Here is a 27281-nt window from a genome sequence, read left to right as displayed (position 1 = left end):
GTATTGCCTGCATATTAGAGAGGAGCTCAGCACCTGAGCCGCAACGCAGCTTATAAACAGGTGCTGAGCTCTCTCAGCTAGCGAGGTGGGACTAAACTCCCACCACACCACCGTTGTGCCACCCTTTCGTCCCGGTTGGTGGCACCAACCGGGACCAATGCCCACCTTTGGTCCCGGTTCGTGGGACGAACCGGTACGACTACCCCCCTTTGGTCCCAGTTCGTGCCACCAACCGGGACCAAAGGTCTATGTTTCCTGCCCTTTGGGCTGCTGAAAAGAGACATTTGGTCCCGGTTGGTGGCACGAATCGGGACCAAAGGGTGGCATTGGTCCCGGTTGGTACCACGAACCGTGACCAAAGCTCTGGCTATATATACAGCACTTGTCAAAATTTTCATTCAGTTCCTCCACCGACGACGCCGACCACATCGACGCTGCCAGGCTGCCCCGACGCCGTCCGCCGCCCCTGCCATCGCCCGCCCTCTTCCTCGCCGTCGCCGTCGCCGACGTCGTCCCCGACCCCGCGCGCCCCAGCCCCGGCCCCGGCCGCGCCCCTGCCCCAGCCAGCCCCTCTGTCGCCATCGCCGTGCTCTCGCCGCCCCCGCCGTCTCCGTCGCCGTGCGCCCCCGCTGTGAGCCGCCGCACTTGTCAAATTTTTATGCGATTTTTTTGTGATGATATTTTTGTTCATATATATAATGTGTTAATATATGTATTAATTTTTTTATTTAGGTTGTTAATTAGTAGATATTAATTTTGTTCATATATGTATGGATGCATGTGGCTATGTATGTATGTATGGATATAAGAAGAGGACGAAGGAGGAGAAGAAGGAGAAGAAGAGGAGAGGAAGAAGAGGAGAAATAAATAAGAAGAGAAAAAAGAAGAAAAAAAAGAGGAGAAGAAGAAAGGAATAGAGGAGAAGAAGAAAAAATATATTATTCTATTTTTTTCTTCTTCTCCTCTATTCATTTCTTCTTCTCCTCTTTTTTTCTTCTTTTTTCGATCTTCTCCTCTGTTCCTTTCTTCTTCTCCTCTTTTTTTCTTCTTCTTCCTCTTCTTATTTTTTATCGGGTATGTCGTTGTCGATATACCCCCTCCCCGATAACTTAGACATGAGGGAGGGGGGGTCGATATACCCCCTGCCCGATAACTTCGACATGAGGGGGGGAGGGGGTCGCCGAGGGTTAGAGGGGGCGAGGGTCGGGAACTAGCTAGGGTAGAGGGTCGAGGGTCGCCGAGGGTTCGAGGGTCGAGGGTCGCTGAGGGTTCGAGGGTCGAGGGTCGCCGAGGGTTCGAGGGTCGAGGGTCGCTGAGGGTTCGAGGGTCGAGGGTTGAGGGTTCGAGGGTTGTCGAGGGGCCGAGGGTTGGAGGGTCGAGGGTCGTCGAGGGGCCGAGGGTCGAGGATCGCCGAGGGGTCGAGAGGTTGCCTAGTGTCAAAGTATTGAAGAAATCCATGCCTTCATCATTAGCCGGAAGTAACCGGGGCATGTTGGTACGAAGTTCTGCAAAGTTGTTCTGGAACGGAGTCGGGGATAGGATAATCCGCCTTTTGGTACGAATTTCAGCAAAGGCCTTCCAAATAGCGATATTCGGAAGGCTCTTGCTGAACTTTGTACCAAAAAGCGAATTATCCTATCTGGGACTCCGTTTCAGAACAACTTTGAAGAGCTTCGTACCATCATGCGTCTGTTACTTTCGCCTAATGATGAAGACATTGTTTTGTTGAATCCTTTGACACTAGACAAACGTGACATGAGGGGGTTGAGGGTCGGGAACTAGGCTAGAGGTTCGTGGATCGCCGAGCGGTCCAGGGTCGAGGATCGAGGATCGCCGAGGGGTCGACACGTTGCCTTGTGTCGAAGTATTGAAGAAATCCATGGCTTCATCATTAGCCGGAAGTACCCGGGCATGATAGTACGAAGCTCTCCAAAATTATTCTGGAACGGAGTCCCGGATAGGATAATTCGTCTTTTTGTATGAATTTCAGTGAAGTCCTTCCAAATAGCGATATTTGGAAGGCCTTTGCTGAAATTCGTACAACAAGACGAATTATCCTATCCGGGACTCCGTTCCAGAACAACTTTGGAGAACTTCGTACCACCATGCACCTGTTACTTTCGCCTAATGATGAAGACATGGTTTTGTTGAATCCTTTGACACTAGACAATTTTCTGCACATCCAGAATGGCGCCATTTTGTTAAATCCCTTGTCGGTCCGGACGTCGGACAATCATGAGAGAGGCGGTCCGGCCCAAACCCTAGAAGCGTTGCCGAGGCCACCCAAATTCATCAAGTTAAAAGAGCGTTGTCGTCGAGGCCACCCCGAACCCTATAAGCGTTGCCGAGGCCACCCCAAACCCTAGAGAAGCGTCGAGGCCACTAATATGATTCCTTGTAGTGATTAGCTAGCTAGGTCTACGTTTTCCACTAATATATCCACCTGATGTCATGTTTGTATAATAATTTCCATGTTGTAATATTTGCAGAAACAATGGAGCACGGATGAGACGAGGAAGCAGAACAGGTGTTGGGGGACATAATCGCAGCCGGAGCTGATGTGTTGTCGTATCTCAATGACATCGATGGTCTGGAAGGACAGGGTGAAGAAGCAGGCTATGGTGATCGAACAATGGAGGAGGAGGGACATCATTATGATGGCTCCGGTGACCGAATGTCGGTCGAAGAAGGACAGTGACGACGGCTCCGGTGACCGAACGCAGTCCGGCCAGGTATATATATTAATTAAGCATGTCCTGACTATAGCTAATAGATGCATTAATTGTTTTGGTATGTACACATATTAACTCTCTTCTTTCTTCTTTTCTAGCCCTCCGGATCGAGCCAAACTTCGGTAACGAGACGAGGCCCGAAGAAAAGGTTGCGCCAGGATGAAAGGTTCACGATCACAGCAATCGCGCGCGATGGCCAACCGATTGAACCCATCCGGACCAAGGAAGCATTTTCTGCTCAGTGCGGGGTTCTTGTTAGGGACATCATCCCGATCAGCATCCACCAATGGTATAAGCCTAAGAACGGAAGACCCTCAGGTGTCTTATGTCAACGATAGGCAGAAAGATGATCTTTGGACCGAGCTGAAGGCAAATTTCACCCTACCGCCAGAGGAGGATCCGGAGAAGCCAGTTATAGAGCCATTGGTCAAGGCTCATGCTCTTAAGAAGATGGCGGATCTATTCAGGAGGTGGAAGAATGAGCTGAAAACAAAGTTTGTCGACAAAGACAAGACTCCAGAATTCACCGGCCGGTTTGAGAAGATCAGAGATCACTGGGACGCATTTGTGGCCCACAAGACATCGGACAAGAGTAAGAAGATGTCAGCAACAAACAAGAAAAATGTTGCGAAGAAGGAGCATCACCATCGCACGGGGTCAGGTGGCTACCTCAAAGCCCGGCCGTTGTGGGCCAAGGCTGAGAATGACCTGCTTGATAAAGGGGTCGAACCAGAGACATTGAACTGGCCAGACCGTTCAAGGACTTGGTTCTTCGGGGTTGGCGGAACCTTGGACCCTGTAACAGGGAAGTGCATTTGGACGAACGAGCAACTGAAAATACCCGTCACGAAGCTTCAGGACTATATTGCCGCAGCGTAGGAAGGGACGTTCGTTCCAGACAGAGAGAACGACGAGCTCACAATGGCCCTCGGGAATCCTGAGCACCCTGGACGGACACGAGGCACGCCAGGCTCCGTTCATGGAAGGCTGGGTTTCCGACGCAGGCGGTTACAAATGCCAGGAGAGGAGGAAGAAAGTGGAGCAGACCCAACTGCAGGCGCTGCACGCAAGGGTACAAGCGCTAGAGGAACGAGAAGCAGTTCACAGCAAGCGACCTGCCGAAGCTACCCCAGCTACCCGCCATCTCAGCGGAGAAGCAGCGTGGCTTCCACCGAGCTGCTTCAGGAGCCTGTCTTCACGGCTCCTGCTAGCTACCCCGTGGATGCTATCACGGAGTCTCAACATTGCCACCTTATGACGCAATGGCAGCAACTTCAAAGTCAAGGCGGCTGTCGGCTCTGTTCGACCTCCTGAACCCGGCGCAACTTTTCACTGCCGTCCAATTCCAGAAGGATATGCTAGGGTGACGGTGGATGAAATAACGGAGGGATTTGAGGACCTCGAGCTTGACCACCCTACCGGTGAAGGGGAGCCTCGGCTGGGTTCTGCGCTGAAGACTCCATGCCTATGGCGGAAGGAGCTCATCAACCTTCCGAACTGGACGCCTCCGCCTCCTCCTCCTCCTCCGGCGAGTCAGGGCACTCCGCCTCCTCCTCCGGCGAGTGATCAGGGCACTCCGCCTCCTTCTCCGGCCAGGCGTGACGGCACTCCGCCTCCTTCTCCGCCTGCGCCGGCGCGCCCGAGCAGCCAGCCTCCTCCTTCTCCGCCTCGTCAGCAAGGGCGGAAGAGTGCCGCCGCTCCGGCTGCTCCGGCGCGTCGTAGTCCCTTCTCCTCCGCCTCGTAAGCAAGGAAAGAAGACAGCCGCAGCCGCTCCGTCTGCTCCGCGTCTAGCAGTACAGCCAGAGGCGGGAGGCAATACAGATTCGGTCCATCTCTCAAGCCTCTAGAGAAGTTACCATACGAGAGGACCGTGGAGGAAAACACGAAGATCGTGGAAGCCGAAGTGAGGGACTTCTTTGAAGCGGTGAAAGCAAAGAAACATCCACCTCCGGAGGAGAAGATAGATCCAGTGAAAGCGAAGCGCACTATCGATGCCCTGAAGCGACCACCACCTTCTCCGCCGCAATCCCACTATGATCGCATTATTCAAAGGTCATATATCGAAGCAGAGTGGTCGGGAAGTACTATCAACGATCAAAGGTTAGCAGAACGACGAAGCTGGGAAAAAAATTGCCCAGCTCGGCGAACAAGCGAACCAATCGTGCCCCCCGCTCAAGGTGTCTAGCGATATCGTCGCTAATCATCCGGAGATTTTGCCCGGTACCAATCTTGGAGATTACCTGCCCGATGATGTACATTATGATACAATGGAGGTGGACGAACACAAATACCATTACGGGAAGCCTCTCGTCAAAGATGAAAGATCTCTAACAACGATGATGCGAAGATTCCATGATTGGTACATGAAAACCTGCAGAGAGTCTGGGGGAAGGATACTTTGACGCTGAGAGTTAAAGAGGAGCATGACCTCGTTGGAATTGAACTGTTGTCTGTTCCATTTGAGGAGTTCTTCCAGTTTTTCAATCAAAAGGCCCTCGATAAATTAACGGTCACTTGCTACTGTCTGTAAGTACTACTTCTGTCATTAGGTCTCTATATATAGCTCAGCTCTTTCATTGCATGTATATATAATTATCCTCACTATATTATGCAGATTGAAGATCGTCGAATTGAAGAAAAGACAAATCGGTGATATTGGGTTCATTAACACAAATCTCATAGATGAATTACGGTTAAATTTCATGCCAAAGATACCGAGGCCAACTTGCTACGATCGTTGGTAATAAATCAAAACAAAGATATAATACTCTTTCCTTACAACTTCAAGTGAGTGTTACTGTCTTGTGCATATTCGGTTTCCCTTATTAGTCGAGGTTATAGTAATGTAATTGATGAGTTATGCATGCGTGCGCAGCTTTCACTATATTCTCCTAGAGATTAAGCTTGAGCAGGGACTAGTAACCGTCTTAGACTCGAGACGAAAAGATCCCCAGGAGTATGCGGACATGACTAAAATGCTCGAGAAGTAAGTTAAATCGATCATTATCGCACCATATCGGCAACTTTGTTCATTTCCTGATATCAAGTAATTGTTTTCTTTGTCTGGCAGGGTTTGGAAAAAATCCACCGCAAAAGCTCCGGGGTTGCCGGGGAAGCTGCGATTTACACACCCGAAAGTAAGTACTACTAGCTAGTTCCGCGCATCTCTAGTGATTCAAGCGCTAGTTTCATCAATACCATTTAGAATGCTTGCTTATCAGTTTGATTGACCTCTATTTCTTGTAAAGTGGTTGTGGCAGGAAGCCGGGAATAATTACTGTGGATACTACGTTTGCGAGTCCATCCGCCACACGACCTGTGAGCGGGGCTACTCTAAAAAACAATATGAAGTGCGTAAGAATATTCACAATTTTATTTTATTACCATCATGTGTTGAGTTTCATTCATTCATATATATGTATTGACCCCCTTCTTCAAATTAGATGTTTCAGATGCGGGATGAACTCCTAGCACAAGATCGCATGCGAGCAATTCAAGAGGAATTGGCGGGATTCTTTCTTGACCACGTGATCAATAAAGACGGAGAATACCATGTGGAACCTGAGTTCATATATAATTAGGGGATTATATTGTAAGAGATCTTATATTGTATATATGTAGCCAGTAGCGTCGGATAGATATACGAAAACTTGTTGTTCGACCAATCTCTCGGAGAAGGAGAGGTCGATATCACTTCTCTCTGTATGCATATGTTCATGACGATCTTCTGTACTTAATGGTTTCCTTCATTGCTTACTAGCTAGCGTGTCGAGTCCTCTCTATACGTATAGTATGTAGCGTCGACCAAGCACGGAGATAAGAGAGGACACTTCTCTCAATTAGCTAGCAAACACAATATGAAACCCCTAAATTAACCCTACAAAACCTCCAAAAACCCTGAACCCCCCCCCCTTCAGAAAAAAAACAAAAACCCTAGCCCCTGAACTGCTGACGTGTGGACGCTTATTGGTCCCGGTTGGTGCTAGCAACCGGGACAAAAGGCCCCCCCTCCCTGGGCAAGCCGCACCTGCCACATGGAGCCCCATCTGTCCCGGTTGGTATAAGAACCGGGACTAAAGGTATTGGGCTTTAGTACCGACCCTTTAGTCCCGGTTCCCGAACTGGGACAAATGGGCCTTATAAACCGGGATAAATGGGCCTTTTTCTACTAGTGGGCATTGAAGCTGGGGTTACCATGATTTTTTAGAGGAAAGACATAGGTCGAGCGAGCCCCAGAGAAGGCTCGAACCTCGCCTTGCTTTGAATTTACAAAGCCATCAACCCGCCAGGATTACAACGAAGAACAGCAAACATAAACAAGCAAAGGAATTGGGGATGCAACCCCAAAGCAGTAGATACAAAGCAAATACAAGGCACTGAAGGAAGGCTAAAATGCTACAGCCAAAGAAGAAAGGCTACAACTTGGAACCTAACAGAGCTTTATGGGGTCGCGCCACAGGAAAAGAACTCGCCAACAACACACCAACGACGAAGTGGGGCTTGCTCCCTCTAGAGCAAGCAAGAAGAAAGAGGCATCGATCACGACCACCACACCATGCAAGCTATCGGAGACACAAGCCATAGCCCACAGCAAGAAGCACGCCGAAGACATAAACCACTGAACGAAAGTGCCGCAGGAAGACACAACGAAGAGTTGAGCAGTGCAGTCACCACGAGAGCCAGACCTCGCCAAGGATATTATCCCTCTGCCGCCAAGGCGTCCAAATCATCGTAGAGGATACCACTATCCCCTCTCGCCCAGGTCGAGGGCGTCGACCCGCCAGACAGACCGGTCCATGTGGCGAGGAGGGTACGATGTCTTGAAGAGGAGCCAGCCAACCACGGTGAAGCACCACCACTAAAGAGGGACCGCCGCCACCAAGAACGCCAAAACACCGCGCTACAGTCAACCCACCTCCCCGCAGATCCAAAGCGGCGCCTTCAAGAAGGTGACGGAGCCATGGCACCGCTGCCGCCCAACCAAGGTTGTGGGTTTTTGATACGTCTCCAACGTATCTATAATTTTTGATTGTTCCATGCTATATTATATTCTGTTTTGGACATTATTGGGCTTTATTATACACTTTTATATATCTTTTGGGACTAACCTATTAACCGGAGGCCCAGCCCAGAATTGCTTTTTTTTGTCCGTTTCAGTGTTTCGCAGAAAAAGAATATCAAACGGAGTCCAAACGGAATGAAACCTTCGGGAACGTGATTTTCGGAAAGAATGTGATCCAGAGGACTTGGAGTCCATGCAAAGCAACGAACGATGAAGGCACGAGGTAGGGGGCGCGCCAGCCCCCCCCCCCCCAGGCGCGCCCTCCACCCTCGTGGGCCCCTCGTTGCTCCACCGACGTACTTCTTCCTCCTATATATACCTACGTACCCCCAAACTACCAGAGACGGAGCCAAAAACCTAATTCCACCGCCGCAACTTTCTGTGCCCGTGAGATCCCATCTTGGGGCCTTTTCCGGAGCTCCGCCGGAGGGGGCATTGATCACGGAGGGCCTCTACATCATCTCCAAGGCCTCTCCGATGAAGTGTGAGTAGTTTACCTCAGACCTTCGGGTCCATAGTTATTAGCTAGATGGCTTCTTCTCTCTTTTTGGATCTCAATACAATGTTCTCCCCCTCTCTTGTGGAGATCTATTCGATGTAATCTTCCTTTGCGGTGTGTTTGTCGAGATCCGATGAATTGTGGGTTTATCTAGGAGAGGACTCGGTTTACAGACTCAACGTTACAATTACACAAGTATACGTTTAACACCCCCCCTCAGCCGAAACTCCGTTGGGTAGGACGTTCAGGCTGGCACGGAACTCATGAAACACTTGAGAAGGCAGCCCTTTGGTGAACAAGTCAGCGAACTGTGAACTCGATGGAACATGAAGTACACGAGCCTCACCAAGAGCCACACGATAACGGACGAAGTGGAGACAATCTCAATGTGCTTTGTCCGTTGATGTTGAACTGGGTTGGAGGCAAGGTAGGTGGCGCTGACATTGTCACAATAGACCACGGTTGCTCGCGTTGGTGGACACTTGAGATCATGCAAGAGTTGTCGTAGCCAGCAAGACTCGGCAACACAACTGGCGACGCCCCGGTACTCAGCTTCGGCACTGGATCTGGAGACAGTAGGTTGGCGCTTCGAAGACCAAGAAATGATGTTGTTGCCAAGAAATACGCAGAAGCCAGAAGTGGACTTGCGAGTGTCGGGACACCCGGCCCAATCAGCGTCGGTATAGGCAATGAGATCATGAGCTGGGGACTTGTAGAGCTGAATACCATAGTGGGAGGTGCCTTGGAGATACCGAAGGATGCGTTTGACTAACTGCATATGAGTGTCACGCGGCTCATGCATGAAGAGGCAAACCTGTTGGACGGCATAGGAGATATCTGGGCGAGTGAGGGTGAGATATTGCAGGGCATCGGCCAAGCTGCGGTAGTAGGTGGGGTTGGAAAGTGGTGTACCATCGTGGATGGACAGTTTGGAAGAGGTGTCGACGGGAGTGGACACGGGTTTGCAATGAAGCATGTTGGCACGGTCAAGGATCTCAAGTGTATACTGCTGCTGGCAAAGAAACAAGCCAGAGGAATTGGGAGTAACATTTATGCCAAGAAAGTGATGTAACTCACCAAGATCTGACATGGAGAATTCCTTCTTGAGGGAGGCGATGATGGAGTGAAGGGTGGCAGCAGTGTTGGCGGTGAGGATGATATCATCGACATAAACAAGAAGGTATGCAATGGTGTGTCCATGGTGGCGGATGAATAAGGATGAGTCACTCTTGGAAGCACAAAACCCAATAGACAACAAGAAGGACTTGAACCGAAGAAACCACGTCCGAGGGGCTTGTTTCAAACCATAGAGAGACTTGTTGAGGAGGCACACATGATCCGGGTGGGAAGAATCAACAAAACCAGCCGGTTGGGAACAGTAGACAGTCTCCTTGAGATCACCATGAAGAAATGCGTTTTTGACATCCAGTTGATGAATTGGCCACGAGTGAGAGGTGGCAAGACTGAGCACCACACGGATAGTGGCCGGTTTGACGACCGGACTGAATGTCTCGTCGTAGTCCACACCCTCTTGCTGAGTGAACCCACGGACAACCCACCGAGCTTTGTAACGAGCCAAAGAACCATCCGTGTTAAACTTGTGGCGAAAGATCCACTTCCCCGTAACAATGTTGACACCTGCAGGCTTAGGCACCAAAGACCAAGAGAAGTTATTGATTAAAGCATGATACTCCTCTTGCATAGCATGGCACCAATTTGGGTCCTTGAGAGCTGACTTGTACGTGGGAGGGATAGGAGAGAGGGGTGTGGTAGAGGCATCAGCAAGAAAAAGACGGCCAGGCATGCAATAGCCATGTTTGGCCCGGGTAGTCATTGCATGGGAATTAGGTGGGGGCTGAGCTGGTTGTGCATGGCGAGGGAGACATGGCGGAGGGGGAGTGGGTGTGCATGCCTCAGATCCCGAGGAGGATGCGGTGGAGCAGGCGACAGATGGGGACGAAGGCGCGGCAGGTGAGGCAGAGCCGACAGGCGCGGAGGGCGAGGTGGATGCGGCGTGGGTGGTTGGTGGGGAAGGGGGCACAGCAGTCGAGGCGGATCCGGACGAAGAGGTTCGCTCCGCGGGGTGGGTAGTGGAGGTGGGGTCGGCAGGGGATTGGCTGCAGGTGGTAGCTGGGGCGCGTGGTTGGTGGGGAGGCGGAGATGGTGGGTGTGGGGCTAGTACGAGGTGATCGGGGGCGGCAGACCCGAGAGATCTGCTGGGGAGCGGGTGCAGGCGAGCGGATCGGGTGCGGACGGGGACGCTGGAGCCGGTGTTGTGGGCGGGGTATAAGGAAACGAAGTTTCATAAAAAATGACATGCCAGGACACAATGACGCGTCGTGTGGATAAGTCGTAGCACCTGTACCCTTTGTGTTCAAGCGGATACCCTAAGAAAATGCACCGAGTCGAGCGAGGGGAAAGTTTGTGAGCCATAGTGGCGGAAGTGTTAGGAAAACATAAGCACCCAAATACACGTAGATGATCATAAGATGGATGAGCACCGTGGATAAGAAAGTATGGGGTATGATCGGCAATGGCGCGAGAGGGGCGACGATTGAGAAGGTAGGTGGCTGTGTGGAGGGCTTCGACCCAGAAGGGGAGAGTGAGGTTGGCTTGGATGAGAAGAGAGCGAACGACGTCGTTTGTAGTGCGAATGAGACGCTCCGGCTTGCCGTTTTGGGGAGAGGTATGTGCGAAAGAAAAGCGATACACTATGCCATTGGCAGAGAAGAAGGAACGAAGGGATGAGTTGATAAAGTCCCCTCCATTATCGCATTGCATGGCTTTGATAATGACATTGTATTGAGTGTGGATGAAAGTGAAAAAGCGTTGTAGCGTGGCGGATGTGTCCGATTTGTTGCGCAAGGAAACGTCCAAGAGTAGTGTGTGAAATCATCTAGCACAACAAGATAATATTGAAAACCAGAGAAGCTTACAACGGGAGATGTCCACAAATCACAATGTATTAAATCAAAGGGCGCATATGTTTGGCTAAAGGAAGAAGAAAAAGGAAGACGCGCTTGACGGCCTAGTTCACAAGCATTACATGGAATGTGTGCACTTTTATTACATGAGCTAAGGAAGTCGTTGGCGAGGGTAGACAAGGAGTGTGCGCCGGGATGCCCAAGTCGACGGTGCCACAGATCCGACGTGGAGACGGTGAACGCCGACGGTGGAGCATGGTTATTGCCGTAGAAAGGATAGAGGTCACTGTCGTGGTTTTGTCACGGCAGATGTCCTAGTGAGAGGACTTAGTCGTGGAGCCATTGCGACGGGTTAGCTTAAAGGGGTTAAAACGGGACAAAGGACACAAGGAGTTTATACTGGTATGGCCCCTTGCGGTGAAGGTAAAGGCCTAATCCAGTTGATGTGGAATTGCTAGGGTTTCGATGACCAGGGAGCAAATCCGCTATGCCTGGCTCTCGAGTTGTTATTTCTTGTCCCTAAACCGCCGCTGGGACGTCCCTTTATATACACAGGTTGACGCCCGGCGGTTTACAGAATCCCGAGGCCGGCTCATAAACGTGTCCGGCTCGGTTTCCACCCTTTCCTATCTTACAACACAAGTTACATATCATATGGCGGTTTATGTCTACGGGCCCTAATCCGCTTTTGGGCCCTGGGCCTTCGTGTTAGATCTCCTCCGTAAAGCGCCATACTCCTTGTCTTCATGGGCTTCAATATGAATAACTCATTATGGGTATAACCCGGCCCCTCCTGGCCGGTTTATACTCAGTAGTAATATCCCCAACATTAGGCCCCAGATTGATTTGAACCTGTTCATGTCAATCTTCAATACTTAGGAAAATTCCTCCTTTAGCACCTTCCCATAAACCTTGTAATCCGCCATGACGTCATCTTCCAAGATTATAGTAAACCGCCATAAGATCATCTGTTATTAAAAATTTTATATATCTCACCTTCATTAATGAGCCTCCGGCAATCGAGGCGACAGCTCTATCACATATCCAATTTTTGGGCTCCCCGATTCTTGCGTCTGTCGCTTATCCCTTTGCCTTATAAATAAGGCCGAGGGTCATTTTCATCTTTCCCCCTCGTGCCTCTTCACATCGTCCCCTTCCTTGCGTCGACCTAGCGCTCGAGCTCTGCCGCTGCCGTCGACCTTTGCTTCTGCCCCAACAACGGCCGCTGCATCACCCTGATCGAACCAGAGAACCGCGGCGCCTCTCCGCTGCTCCTGTGACACTGGTAAGTCCTCTTTCCTTCCACCCTAGATCTTTCATTAGGGTTTAGTGTTCATCGGAGTTCGTCAGTGTTCATCACTGTGCCATGGCTCTTAGATTCAAACCTTAACTTTTTTCCTCCGTTTAGTGATATCTGTAGTCGTTTTCCATTAGTGCATCTCTCTATAGCAGAAAATCCCATCTGGATCCCTTGACTGTTCAAGTATCCGAATATTTAACCCTGAATATTTTTCCATTTTCTGACACACGGTAGATCCAAATTTGTGATGCCAATTTATGAAACCTGTTTTTCCATCACTTAGTTATTTCAGATCTGTACCTTCCGTACCTGCATAGGCGGTTTAATTTTATAAAATGATAATCCGGCAGGTACCATTAGCCCTCTTTTAAACCGCCGGTTTAACAATGTGTATACGCCTCAATGTTTTCTCCTTCTGATCTTGCGTCGCTTTATACTTGTCAGTCATGAATCTTAAACCGGCATTGATCTTTTTTAGCTTTTCATTGAAATGGCCAAACAATTTTATGCTTATAACTGGGTCCCCTCCCGGGTTACTGAAGAGCAACTAAACGGATGTGTCGCAACCGGCGCTTTAGAAAAGAAAGAAGTCATCCACTGGAGGGCCCCTGGTCCAGAAAATCCTCCTGAGCCCAAGGATGGAGAAGTAATCGTGTTCGTTGACCATCTGGGTCGAGGGTTTAGCCCTCCCGGATCAAAAAATTTCCGTGATGTGCTTGCTAGCTTCCAACTCCATCCTCAAGATATTGGACCAAACACTGTGTCCAATGTTTGCAATTTTCAAGTATTTTGCGAGGCTTATCTGCAAGAGGAGCCCACAGTTGAACTGTTTAGGGATTTCTTCTATTTAAACCGTCGTACAGAATTTACAGACGGACCCAATACTGAACTTGGCGGGATGGCAATCCAGAAGAGGAAAGATGTCAGCTTCCCTCATGCCAAGCATCATAGTCACCCCAACGACTGGAATCAGACTTGGTTTTATTGCCGAGACACGTCTCCAACTGATGAGAATCCTCTGCCGGGTTATCGTCCTCACCGGCTTACCAACACACATCCATTTCCCCAACGACTTAGCGCCAAAGAACGATCCAAGTATGCACCACAGCTTTCAAAGCATCGGGCCTTCATTGCGAACGGTTTAACAGGTGTTGACTTTGTCCGTTGCTGGATCTCCTGGAGCATTCTGCCTTTAAGCCGACGCCCCGGTTTAATGTGCGAGTACACAGGGGACTTAAAAGACCCTCAACGGCATATTGACATTCAACTAACAGAAGCTAAAATTACTGAGGCTATCAAGAAAATATTGAATGAACCGGAAGCTGTCTGCAGCAAGACAGGGCTAAGTCCTTTCTGCGCTTCCAATAAACCGCCAGCTGTAAGAATCATATAACTTTTGTTTTAGCCTGATCCTTTTAAATATTCCCTCAAAATTTTGTCCATCTTTGACAAGGTGATGATCCGTTCTGGAAGAAGAGACCACGGGATAAACCGGCAAAGACACCTCGCCCCAAGACTAAGGTTATTAAAAAACCTGCCAAGAAGAGAACCGCTGAATCCTCTGAACCAAATGTTGATGATGATCTGGATAATCCGGAATCAGAGGTAGAACTTGATTCTTTTTTCATACACCTCATTGACAATGACTATTATCAGGATGACGCTGAAGGCAGCCAAGCTGACGATGTAGAGGTAATTATTCTTTCCTCCGGTTCAGATCCACTGCCAACACAGAAAATCCGTCAAGCAAACCAGAAAGTAAGATTTTCTCACCCCCTAGCTCACTTGGACCCAAAATTTCTTTTGAAGAAGTAGCAACACGAAGCTCGCCGCACAACCCGGCACAGCGGCCAAGTAGTTACTTCAGCCGGTTTACCGAACACTCCAATCCGGAAACATCGATCCGAGGTTTCATATACTTCTAATACTTCTTATCCTAAGGCGGGTTATTTCCGACAACCTCTTAATCCGTCTGATTCAAATTATCAGGGAACACCTCACTCATCATCTGGAGAGTCAACGGCCACACAACTCCAACCCTCAAAACGGTTCCTGGGTGAGTTATGCTTTAAATTTACCTTTAACACCTTATATTTGCCCGATTTATTGATATTTATACTTGTTCTTCTCAGTGCGAAGCCTAGACCCAGCAAAAAGGCCAAGTTAAATAAACCGGCTGATGACAATGTGGTCACTGAACCGGAGAGAACTCCAGAACCGGAAGAAACAAATGCTGACACCATGCTTGATGATCCGCCACCGCAAGATCATGACTTTTTTGTTGAACAAGTGGAAGTTGATTCAACGGGCCATGCTGATAAATCGACAAGCCCGGTCCGAACTGCTGATAAACCGTCAAGTCCAGTTAAGGCAGCTGAAAAACCGTCAAGTCCAGTGAAGGCTGCTGATGACAAGGAGGATGATGTTATGATTACTGGCTTCGGCCACACCACCCCTGGCAATCCTGTCGCTTTATCAAAGCATAGTGCCAAGGAAGAAGTTTCTGTTATGAACAAAGGCAAGTGGAATATAGATTTGTCCAGCTACGCCCACCTCAATGCCCAAGACATTCATTCTGGCTTTTTGAACCGTCTGTACACAAGTCGCGACTATGAAGCCGGTTTAGTGAACCTGATGAAAGAGCGATATGAGGTAAATGTTGTTTAACTCTGCATAACTGTTTCTCTCTTGTGTCCAATTTCTAATATCAACTCCAGTAGCCCCCAAGGGCCGGTTTATGATATCAATGTAAACCGGGACTTTGTAATATCTCAACTTTGCTTGCGTAGCCCCCAAGGGCCGGTTTATCTTTTCAAGATGAACCGGGACTTTAGAATATTAATCTTGCAACTTTCGCCTGTGTAGCCCCCAAGGGCCAGCTTATTTTTTTCAAAATGAACCGGAACTTATATCCTGCCAAATTTCTTTGCTGAATTTTGTTGTATACCAATCGTCCACTGACTAATGTGAGATTACCGATAATGTTATACTGAGCAAATATACATTAGCCCCCAAGTGCCAGGAATAATACTTGTATTGAGCTTGGGACTTGTAAAAATTTCTGATAACAAGCAAATAGGCATTAGCCCCCAAGTACCAAGTGTATAACTTGTTATGTGCTTGGTACTTCAAATATGTACCGCCAGCTCATGATATGTATGTCTCTTATAGGCTGAGCTGAGCAAAAAGGAATCCCAAACCGCTGATCTCCAAGAAAACATCAAGTCTCAACAAGCAGAAACCTCCAAAGCCAAAGATGAGCTGGCCAGTGCCTTAGCAGCCATGGAGAAGCTGAAGGAGAGTTTAAAGAAGGAGCGGGCGGATTGGGACATAGAGAAAACTACATTGCAAAAGAGAGCTAAAGATGCAGAAGCAGCCCTTAAACCGGTGGTAGAAGAGCTGACTGGTTTGAAGCGGCAAATAGATGCCATGACTTCTGCTGTTTTCGGTAACAAACCTCTTCATAACCCTTTAGCATGGAATGTCTATAAATCTGCCGGTTTACTAATTATTGTGTATAATGCAGGATCCCGCATCGCTCACCTTGGCTCAGACGTGTGGAAAAAGTTGAAAGCTGCCTATACTCTCATAGAGCAACTTTATACCGGTGCACAACGGATTATCTGCACGGCTTCCCACAATAAACCGTCCCCGACCTTGATCAAGGAGACGCTTCATAGATTGTCAATTATGCCTGCCCGGTTTGAAGAGCTAAAGAGATCAGCTGCAAGGGAAGGTGCTCTGATAGCCCTAACTCGGGCCAAAGCGTGGGTACCTGATCTTGATCCGGCTGACATGTGGAATGGCTATCCAAGCTTAAGGGAGGACGGATCAGATTTTGATAATGATGATCTCCGAGCTTTGACGAGGGAAATGCGCCCCTTGGCTAGCAAGCTGGCCGAAGAAACTGATCTTTCTCATTATCAATCGATCTATGATGCTGACAATAAGAGAGTGAATCCGCCAACCTATGACACTCCAATGCTTATTCCTCCAATCCATAAGCATACTTACGCCCGTGATGTTGAACCTTCCACCCTTATAAGTGATGAAGCTGTATTCAAGGCCTTAACTAGAATCAACTGGGCAACCACTGACTTCCAGCCACTGGGTAGAGAGGAGGAGGGTGAACCGGCGCAGCATGATCCACAACCTTCAAGTCGGCCTGGCGATGACGCATGAACCGGAAGCCGGTTTATCTTTCTGCATACTGCAACACTTGATTGAAAACAATTATCCTTTTGGGCATCAAAGCGCCTTGTAATAGGCTAGTTGAAACACTTGGTCTGCTATGCCATCGTGCATATGTATTTTGCATGACACTGTTAATCCGCCATGCTTAAGACATGTTATGCCTTCTCATAATCTGTAGCGGTTTATTCAAGCTGTTCCTGCATACAATAAGTTGAAAGTGTCCTGGCGGTTTACCGCCGGACGGGTCATGATGCCCAAATGTATAGCCAGGGTTTATAACCAAGGTTGTATTTGAACATAATCAAATATGAAATAGATGATACCTGTGACATTGAATCACATCGTTGGTTTACCAACATTTTGTAGTAAGGGCGATAACCCCAATCTTGAGTACTGCTAACTCCTCCCATACTCTGTCGGTTTGTAGTAAAACCGTACCGGGTTGTAACAAACACCGGATTACAATACTGGCGACTTGTAGTCGAAAGCAGACCGGGTTAATAAATACCGGTTTATTTTATACTGGTAACTTGTAGTCAAAAACCAGGCCGGGTCAATAAACACTGTTTTATCATAAAGTGTTGTAAACCTTAAAAAGAGAAGAATTGTCGAATAAAATCATGGGAAGACACGAGGCTTTTCATGGGCTGCTAGGCCCAAAATCGAGGCTTTTCATGGGCTGCCAGGCCACTGAGTTAAACCATTTTACAAAGCCTTTTAAGATGGACCTCACATTAACCAATCATCGTTTTAACTTTGACAAGTTCAGGGTCTGTATAAGATTGACTTGCCAAACGTTCGGCGGGTCATACCAGGATTACCTGGATGGAGTGGCTTACTTAAAGAAGGCAGGATAACCCGGGGTTTTAGGTGAATACACCTGGCTTCCAAGCCTGGCTTGATAGCCTATTACAAGGGTTAAAACTCTTTGTTGCTGTGCAACAAAATAGCCCCTAGGTAATATTTTGAGCTGTGCTCAGTGGGTGCCTATGTTTGAGTTGTGCTGTGCAACAGACTCTCTTCGGCCCCTTATGATAATATTGGCTTGATAGCTGGATTACCAAAGTAACCAGAGTTGTGCTCTTATGATAATATTGGCTTGATAGCCAGATTACCGAAGTAACCAGAGCTGTGCTCTTACGATAATACTGGCTTGATAGCCGGATCAATGGGTAATCAAAACTCCGCTTTATAAACAGAAGCCCCCATCTAACCAAAAAAACTCTTGAGGTAGAACGGCAGAGGCCCTGCTTTAGCAGGGATGCCGGTTTATTATATTGATCATAATATATACATTGTCAAAAATATGTACATAAGAGGAGCCTATGGCTCAGGTGTAGTAAGGCCGAAGATGAGCGATATTCCACGACCGGTGGGTCTCCTCCTCCGATTTACGTGAGTCTTTGTGCTCTCGAACATCGATAAGGTAGTATGACCCGTTATGCAGATTCTTGCAGACCACAAAGGGTCCTTCCCAAGGCGGGGATAACTTATCAGTATGATCCTGGATGAGTCGGAGCACCAGATCGCCTTCTTGAAAAGTTCTGGTTCTAACCCGACGGCTGTGATAACGATGCAGATCTTGCTGGTAAATCGCCGAACGAGCTGCTGCAATGTCACGCTCCTCATCTAATAGGTCAAGTGCTTCCTGTCGTGCCTTGTCATTGTCAGCTTTGACATAAGCCGCCACACGAGGCGAGTCATGACGGATGTCACAAGGGAGAACCGCCTCTGCTCCATAAACCATGAAAAAGGGTGTGTAACCCGTAGATCTATTGGGCGTCACTACAGGAATCAGCTACTTTGCCGTATGCCACGGCAGACGGCAAAGGCAAGGATGGCGGACGGCAAAGGCCTTTGCCGTCTACCGCGAACGGCAAAAGGCTCCGGCAAAGTAGGCTACGGTAAAGAGCTTCTTTGCCGTCTGCTTTCTGAAGCGGACGGCAAAGGGGCCTTTGCCATCAGCGGCGGACGGCAAAGAAAGCCGACGACAATAAATTCGCTGTTAGTCCGTTAGGCGTCTAACAGCAACCTTTGTCGTCCGCCGCTGATGGCAAAGAGCATCAAGCCTTTGCCGTCTGCCACTGTAGGCAAACTGACCAAATGGGTCAACTGCCAGGAAGCACAGGTGGTTGCCATGTGGCTTCTTTGCCGTCCGCAGCGGACGGCAAAGAGCCCGTTGCCGTCGGTGGCAGACGGCAAAGAGCCTGCATTGCCTCTTTTTCTGTTTTTTCTTATACCCAACCATTTTCACAGCAAATAGATGATACATATATAATTTTCACATGGCAAGTTCACAGCAAACATATGAGATATCCAACACATATAATTTTATCATACATGCATAGTTCCATCAACCATACATAGCAAGTTCCACATACATGCATCCAACCATACATATTACGATAGTGTCATCCTACCATACATGCATAGTTCATCGATACAAAAGAAACATAGTTCATCCAAACAAGCACTCCATCTATAAAAGCACAAATGGAAAAGAAGCACTCCATCCATGCAAGCTTCCGTGAATTAAATCAAATCTGCAAAATGATAAACAAGATGTTAGAAAAAGAAGAAGAAAATGAAGAAGAAGAAGAAGAAGAAGACTATAAGAAGTAAGCATACTTAAGTAAAATGGAGCTAACCTAGAAGAAAATGAAGAAGAAGAAGAAGAAGAAGACTAGAAGAATACTAGAAGAAGACTAGAAGAATACTAGAAGAAGACTAGAAGAATACTAGAAGAAGAAGAAGAAGAAGAAGAAGAAGAAGACTATAATTAAGCTTATTATGTAAACTTGGTCATTTTGTGCTAACATAAGTAATTTTGGAGCTAACCTATAGGAAACTAAGCATAGTAGAGATAACTTAGCATATTAGAGCCAACTTAGGTAAAACGGAGCCAACCTAGCTAATTATGGCATCTTTGAGTGCACTAAGCATATTAGAGCTAACTTATGTCATTTTGGAGAAGAAGAAGAATAAGAAGAAGAAGAAGAAGAAGAAGAAGAAGAAAATGAAGAAGAAGAAGAATATATGACATTTATGAGCTAATTTAGGTGAAATTGATCGTTTGTAAGCTAACCTAGGTGAAATGGATCGTTTATGAGCTAATCTAGGCAAAATGGGTCATTTTAGAGCTAACTTGGGTAAAATGCATCATTTTGAAGCTAACCTAGGTAAGATGGGTCATTTTGGAGCTAACCTAGGTAAAATGGGTCATTTTAGAGCTAACATAGGTAAAATGGATCATTTTGGAGCTAGTCTAGGTAAAATGGGTCATTTTAGAGCTAACTTGGGTAAAATTGATCATTTATGAGCTAACTAAGGTAAAATGGGTCATTTTAGAGCTAACTTGGGTAAAATGGATTGTTTATGAGATAACTAAGCTAATTACGCTAAGTCTAGGTCATTGTGGTAAGCATATTGGAGGAAATAAGGCTAAGTCTAGGTCTTTATGCATTTGTTAAGCAAAACACTAGAGAAACTTACCATGATCATGGAGGTGTAGGAGCGGGCAGGCTCGTGCCGGTAGCTAGAGAAGGATCGTGCGATGCTTGTTTGGAGTTACGCTGCACCAAAGATCATTTCCAATGTCTCGTTAGCATGATGACACTCAAATGTTAAGACTAGCAAGTAGTGTCCATTCAAATTAAACTCACTGTGGTCCCAGGAGCAATCACTGGCATCGGCGGAGCAGTCTGACCGGTCTTCTCGCACACAGACTGCACATTTGGTTTTGACGACTCAGTCATACTAGTTAGTAATGAGACAAACACTACATGAATGTTTTGGCTAATCTGCAGAAGAAACTTACCACAAGGACCTCGTACATGGCCCTTTCCTGCATGTCATTCCGTGCCCTCTCCTCCTCCAACATCTTTGTCGTCCTCTCCTCCAACTCCCGCTGCCTCTCCGCCGCCTCCGCCAGAAGATTCTCCGTTCTATCTCTCTCACTCTGTATAGCAGCCTGCAACACCACTCCTCGTTACCATTTGTAATCATTGATGGAAGCACACACAATGTAATGGAGAAAGATAGCTGAGTACGTATAACTAACCTTGATGGCGAGTTGGACTGGCCGTTCACGAGGCCTTATCTCAGGAGCGGAGCTCGACTGGCGCGCCTTGATCTCCGGGAGAGTGCTAGGACAACGGATAAGTCCATATCCAATGGCTCTTGAGCCATGGGACCTCCCGCCACCAGATATCATCACCAGCTCTGGATCAATGGGACCCTGGCTCGGGTTAAAGTCCTCCCCTTTCCTCGCCTTCCCCTCATCTCTATATTTCACGAGCTTGTCGTGGGAGGAGATGTTGGTGAAGTTGTTTGCATCATCGAGGTCAGACGGAGAGAATGCCTTGACTTTCTTGAAAGAGGCAGTGTGGGCCATGGCATATAGGTCGTACACCTCTGGCACCTTATCCGCCTTATTGTAGCGTGCCTGAAAGAGAGAAACAAAGTAAATTAGTAATTAAAGGGCTCAAGATAGCATGATGAATGAATTGCATGAATCATGAAGCAAACCACATACCCAGTTCCGCCCGAACTGATATAAGTTGGAGCTGCCTTGATGGTGTGGCACACCTTCCATTTGGGCACGTTTGTCCTTGGCCGCGTTGTGGACGGCTAGCCATTCTTTTGAGCACCACTCATTGACCAACACCTCCCAACAATCCATCCGATCCGCACACCATCTCGGAGGCGCCTAAGTTAGCAAATAGAAACTTGAGCACTACGGCTATGAATAACTAAATGAAGGAAGTAAGTACAAGGCCTTAAGAATTACCTTCATGTACTGCTCCTTACTTAGGAACTTATCGCGGCACGCCGGCTTGGGCTTCTTGATACCACGCAAGGCGTAGTAGTCTCGAACAGCCTGCACCCGAGCCTCGTGCCGTAAGTTCTGTAGTAGGTGCTTGCAGACGTTCTCGATAACATTTGCCGCCTCCTCCTCGTATCCCTCCTCACACTTGTTTTAGGGTCGGGGTGTCGTGTCGGGGTCGGGGTGTCGGGGTGTGGTATCGGGGTCGGGGTGTCGGGGTCAGGGGGTCGGGGTGTCGGGGTGTGGTGCCGGGGTCAGGGTGACGGGGTCAGCGGGTCGGGGTGTCGGGGTCACGGGGTCGGGGTGTTTCCTTCTCTCCTTCTTCTTCTTTCCTTCTCTTCTTCTTCTTCTTCTTCTTCTTCTTCTTTCCTTTCTTCTTTTTCTTTTTTCCTTCTCTTCTTGTTCTTTTATTTCGTCCTTATTTTCCTTTTTCCTCTTTTTCTTCTTCTTCTTCTCCTCCTCCTCCTCCTCCTCTTCTTCTTCTTCTTCTTCTTCTTCCCCCTTCTACATATTCTTCTTTTCTTCTTCTTCTTTTTTCACCTTTTTTCTACTTCTTATAATTATATAACTAATTAACTAATACCCATGCACTAGTCTAATCTAATATAATCTAGCACTAAATCTAACACTAACACATATCTAGTCTAATCTAACAATTAAATAGCAAAACAGGAAAAATAGAAGAAAAAAACTCACCGGAGATGGCGTTGGCCGGGGCTTCGCAGCGGCAGGGTGGCGGTGGCGACGGGGGCCGCAGGGCTTCGGGGCGGTGGCGCCGGGGCGCTGGGCAGGTGGCAGGGGCGGCGGGGCGCCACAGCGGTGGGCTGTTCCGGCGGTGGGGCGGCGGGGTGCCGCGGCTGTGGGCCGTTCGGGCGACGGGGCGACGGGGCAAGGGGCCGGCGGCGGGTGGTGGGGCAAGGGGGGCGGCGGGTGGTCGGGGCGACGGAGCGAGGGGCGATGGGTGGGCGGGTGGCGGGGCAAGGGGGCGGCGGCGGGTGCTGGGGGTGGCGGCGGCGGGTGCTGGGGGCGGCGGCAGGGGCGGCGGGTGGGCGGGTGGCGGGGCAAGGGGGTGGCGGCGGGGGTGGCGGGTGGGCGGGTGGCGGGGCAAGGGGGCGGCGGCGGGTGCTGGGGGCGGCGGCGGGTGCTGGGGGCGGCGGCGGGGGCGGCGACGGGTGGCGGTGGTTGTTGGGGAGGAGACAAAAACAAAGAGATGGAGGGGCGGGGTGGGGCTCGGCCGTTAGTTAGGTTAGCTCTTTGCCGTCCGCCCCACCTTTGCCGTCCGCTTTTTTCTCTTTGCAAAGAAGGTGGCCCGTTAAGTTTTTTATGATCAGCTCGTTAGCGGGGGCCACCTCTCTCTTTGCCGTCTGCCAGCTGACGGCAAAGATTCTTTGCCGTCCGCTAGCGGACGACAAAGAATTGGCTGATGGCAAAGACCTTCTTTGCCATCAGCCAGTTCGTTGCCGTCCGTTTTCCTGAAGCGGACGGCAAAGACCTTCTTTGCCATCAGCCACCAGACGGCAAAGAACTGGCAGACGGCAAATAAGCTAATTCCAGTAGTGCGTGGTATTGATGCTCCATAACACAGAAGGTAACTCTTCCATCCAACAACCCGGTGTCCTCTGCAGGGGAACCATAAGCCGGGGTTTGATGCCTCTCAGGATCTCTTGATTGGCTCTCTCAGCCTGACCATTAGATTGAGGATGAGCCACTTATGACACGTCAAGCCAGATGTGCTCACGTTGACAAGATTCTTTCATCGCACCCTTGGACAGATTAGTGCCATTATCAGTTATGATGCTGTGTGGAAAACCAAACCGGAAAATCACCTTCTTGATAAATTGAATCGCCGTGGCTGCATCACACTTACTGACTGGCTCTACCTCTACCCATTTAGTGAACTTATCAACCGCCACCAGAAGGTGGGTCTTCTTATCCTTGGATCTCTTAAAGGGCCCAACCATATCCAGCCCCCAAGTTGCAAACGGCCAAGTGATTGGAATCATCCTCAGTTCTTGAGCCGGAACATGAGCTCGGCGTGAAAATTACTGACAACCGTCACACTTTTTCACCAAGTCCTCCGCATCAGCATGAGCCGTCAGCCAATAGAAACCGTGACGAAAAGCTTTAGCTACCAAGGACTTTAAACCGGCGTAGTGACCGCAATCTCCTTCGTGGATCTCATGCAAGATCTCATGGCCTTCTTCAGGAGATACGCAAAGCTGAAACGCTCTTGTTACACTGCAATGATGCAACTCTCCATTGACAATGGTCATTGACTTGGACCGCCGGATTATCTGCCTGGCCAAAGTTTCATCCTCTGGTAACTCGCCCCGGTTCATATACGCCAAATACGGAACCGTCCAATCTGGGATAACATGAAGAGCCGCCACCAACTGAGCCTCCGGATCAGGAACAGCCAAATCCTCCTCTGTAGGTAGCTTGACCGACGGGTTATGCAAAACATCCAGAAAAACATTAGGTGGCACTGGTTTACGTTGGGAACCCAAACGGATTAAAGCGTCCGCCGCTTCGTTCTTTCGCCGGTCCACATGGTCAACCTGATAACCCTTGAAGTGACCAGCAACAATATCCACTTCTCGACGGTACGCTGCCATGAGCGGGTCCTTAGAATCCCAAGTGCCAGACACTTGTTGAGCCACCAGGTCTGAGTCACCAAAACACTTAACCCGGCTTAAATTCATCTCCTTAGCCATTGGAAGACCATGGAGTAAAGCCTCATATTCAGCTGCATTGTTAGTGCAAGGGAACATTAAACGGAGAACATAACAAAATTTATCACCTCGTGGGGAAGTTAACACGACTCCAGCCCCCGAACCCTCCAATTGCCTGGACCCAACAAAATGAATAGTCCAATAAGTATGATCCGGCTTCTCTTCTGGCGCCTGTAACTCTGTCCAGTCATTAATGAAATCCACAAGCGCTTGGGACTTGATTGCCGTCCGAGGCATATATTTTAACCCGTGAGGCCCAAGCTCAATGGCCCATTTGGCAACCCGGCCGGTTGCTTCCCTGTTTTGGATTATATCTCCCAAAGGGGCAGAACTGACCACAGTGATGGGATGGCCCTGAAAGTACTGCTTAAGCTTACGGCTTGCCATGAAAACTCCATACACCAGCTTCTGCCAATGTGGGTACCTCTGCTTGGATTCAATGAGCACCACGCTGATATAATAAACCGGCCATTCAACCGGATACTCCTTTCCAGCCTCCTTGCGCTCCACCACAATGGCCACACTAACAGCCCGGGCATTAGCAGCCACATACAACAACAGCGGCTCTTTATCAACCGGAGCAGCCAGGACCGGTGGCTCGGCTAATTGCTTTTTCAAATCCTCAAACGCCACATTAGCAGCATCGCTCCAGACAAAATTATCTGTTTTCTTCATCATCTGATACAGAGGGATTGCTTTCTCTCCCAACCGGCTGATAAACCAGCTTAGTGCTGCAATCCGACCCACCAACCGTTGAACGTCGTTGATACACGCCGGTTTAGCCAGAGACGTAATAGCTTTGATCTTTTCTGGATTAGCTTCAATGCCCCTGTTAGACACCAGAAAACCCAAGAGCTTGCCTGCCGGTACACCAAAGACACACTTAGCCGGATTAAGCATCATCTTATAAACCCGGAGGTTATCAAAAGTTTCCTTCAAATCACCTATCAATGTCGCCTCTTATCTGGGTTTCACCACAATATCATCCACATAAGCATGAACATTGCACCCAATCTGATTATGAAGACAATTCTGCACACAGCGCTGATAAGTCGCCTGGGTACTCTTGAGCCCAAAAGGCATAGATACATAGCAGAAGGCTCCAAAGGGAGTTATAAAAGTTGTCTTCTCCTGGTCCTTAACTGCCATTTTAATCTGATGATAACCAGAATAAGCGTCCAGAAATCTCAGACGCTCACAACCCGCCGTAGCGTCAATGATTTGATCAATACGAGGGGGAGCAAAAGGATCCGCTGGACAAGCCTTGTTCAAATCTGTGTAGTCCACACACATACGCCAAGTGTTGTTCTTCTTAAGTACTAGCACCAGATTAGACAACCACTCAGGATGAAATACTTCAATGATAAATCCAGCCGCTAAGAGCCTGGCTACCTCCTCACCAATGGCCTTGCGTCTTTCTTCATTGAAGCGGCGGAGAAACTGCTTGACCGGTTTAAACTTGGGATCAACATTAAGAGTGTGCTTAGCGAGTTCCCTCGGTACACCTGGCATGTCAGAAGGTTTCCATGCAAAGATGTCCCGGTTCTCACGGATGAACTCGATGAGCGCGCTTTCCTATTTCGGATCCAAGTTAGCGCTGATGCTAAACTGCTTGGATGAATCACCAGGAACAAAATCAACCAGCTTAGTCTCATCAGCCGATTTAAACTTCAAGGCTAGATCATGCTCTGTAGTTGGCTTTTTCAAAGAAGTCATATCTGCCGGATCAACATTGTCCTTGTAAAACTTCAACTCCTCAGTCGCACAAACCGACTCAGCATAGGCCGCATCACCTTCTTCACATTCCAAAGCGATCTTACAGCTCCCATGTACTGTGATGGTCCCTTATGACCCGATATTTTGAGTTGTAGATAAACATAACAGGGCCTTGCCATGAACTTAGCATAAGCCAGCCGTCCAAACAGGGCATGATAAGGGCTCTTGATTTTTACCACTTCAAAGGTCAAGGTCTCTGATCTTGAATCATGCTCATCTCCAAAAACAACCTCCAGAGCTATCTTTCCTACTGGATACGCCGATTTACCAGGCACCACACCATGAAAAACGGTGTTTGACGGTTTAAGATTTTTATCTGTCAACCCCATGCGACGAAAGGTTTCATAGTAAAGGATATTGCTACTACTCCCTCCATCCATGAGCACCTTGGTGAACTTATACCCTCCAACCTGAGGCGCTACCACAAATGCCAGATGACCCGGATTATCAACCCGGGGCGGATGATCCTCTCGACTCCACACAATGGGATATTCAGACCAGCGCAAGTAATGGGGCACCGCCGGTTCAATGGAGTTCACGGCCCTTTTATGAAGCTTCTGATCGCGCTTGCACAAGCTAGTGGTGAAGACATGATATTGCCCACTATTCAACTGCTTCGGGTTGCTCTGGTAACCCGACTATTGCTGCTGCTGATTCCCCTGATGATTATAACCACCCTGGTTGCCCTGACTACCCTGATTGCCATGTCCGTTTTGACTACCTTGAAATCCAGAGCCAGAACTGCCTCCACCATAACCCGGCCCATGAGAACTGGGTCCAGAACTGTCGGGCGGTCCATGATCATATTGGAAAAGATCCGAATTTTTGAACTCCCGCATAATAAAGTAATCCTTCCAGAGGTGCGTAGCAGGCCTTTCTCGCGTCCCGTGCTTTGGGCAAGGCTGGTTTAATAGGCGCTCAAGATTGGGACCTGATCCTCCACCCCGCGGGGGTGGTTTATCCTTACGACGCCGACCATTATTCTGTGTGTTGGTGTTAGCCACAAAATCTAAACTGTTATCCGCTTTACGCTTACAGCTGTTTCCATGACCCGCCGGGTTATGCTGCTGCCCTTTGGTGCTGCCGCTCTTCTTTCCCTTTCCCGACTTTTCATCGTTAGACTCATGGTCCTTGGTACTATCAGAGTGGGCATACTTAACCAGAGCTGCCATAAGCGTCCCCATGTCATTGCAATGACGTTTGAGCCGTCCCAACTTCAGCTTCAAAGGTGCGAACC

Source organism: Triticum aestivum, chromosome 6D (genome assembly GCF_018294505.1).
Source record: "Triticum aestivum cultivar Chinese Spring chromosome 6D, IWGSC CS RefSeq v2.1, whole genome shotgun sequence".
Classification (NCBI taxonomy): domain Eukaryota; kingdom Viridiplantae; phylum Streptophyta; class Magnoliopsida; order Poales; family Poaceae; genus Triticum; species Triticum aestivum.
Note: the sequence above shows the minus strand (reverse complement) of the source record.